At 35.5% G+C, this 465-nt stretch overlaps 1 protein-coding gene across 1 annotated transcript in view; it reads left to right on the top strand.

The window, feature by feature from the left end:
• Positions 1-47: 47 nt before the first annotated feature.
• Positions 48-465, top strand: part of LOC119586264 (ABC transporter F family member 4-like) — a gene marked incomplete at its 3' end in the record, with an annotated part of 4,477 nt that continues 4,059 nt past the window's right edge. The window contains 1 exon segment of the mRNA XM_037934973.1: positions 48-146.

The following is a 465-nucleotide window of genomic DNA, read 5'->3' as shown; positions in this document are numbered from 1 at the left end:
GGCCGCGAGTTACATAACGGATGTTTATCTTAACTTATCACTTTCGATTTCTCTGCGAGGGAAACATGCAAGCTTGCGTCGCAGTTTAATTCTCAGCCTGTGTGTGGCTTTGCATGCAACACCCGAAATAATTCTTGCATAACCAGGTAGTATTTGCTCGTCCCCTCGTGGTCGAGTTATTATTTATATTCAATCAAGATTTCCATTAATTACTATTCTTATTGCTGATAAGTGAAATTACATATTATATCCGAGAGACAATGATAAACAATATGTGTCGCATTTGTAAAGAAAGGGCGGTTGTGTGCATTATCCATCTTGCGCTGGATAATAATACAAATGTGGTTTGTTAAATATCTTTTGCAGATTATAGTTATATAGGATTAGTTAGCCATCCAATGATTTTATGTGGTTTGTATTTGCCATACAGCTTGATAATTTTCAGTCGATATCTAAAAAAAATCT

The sequence above is a fragment of the Penaeus monodon genome, chromosome 21, assembly GCF_015228065.2.
Source record: "Penaeus monodon isolate SGIC_2016 chromosome 21, NSTDA_Pmon_1, whole genome shotgun sequence".
NCBI classification, from domain to species: Eukaryota; Metazoa; Arthropoda; class Malacostraca; order Decapoda; family Penaeidae; genus Penaeus; species Penaeus monodon.
This window is presented reverse-complemented; position numbering and strand designations above follow the sequence as displayed.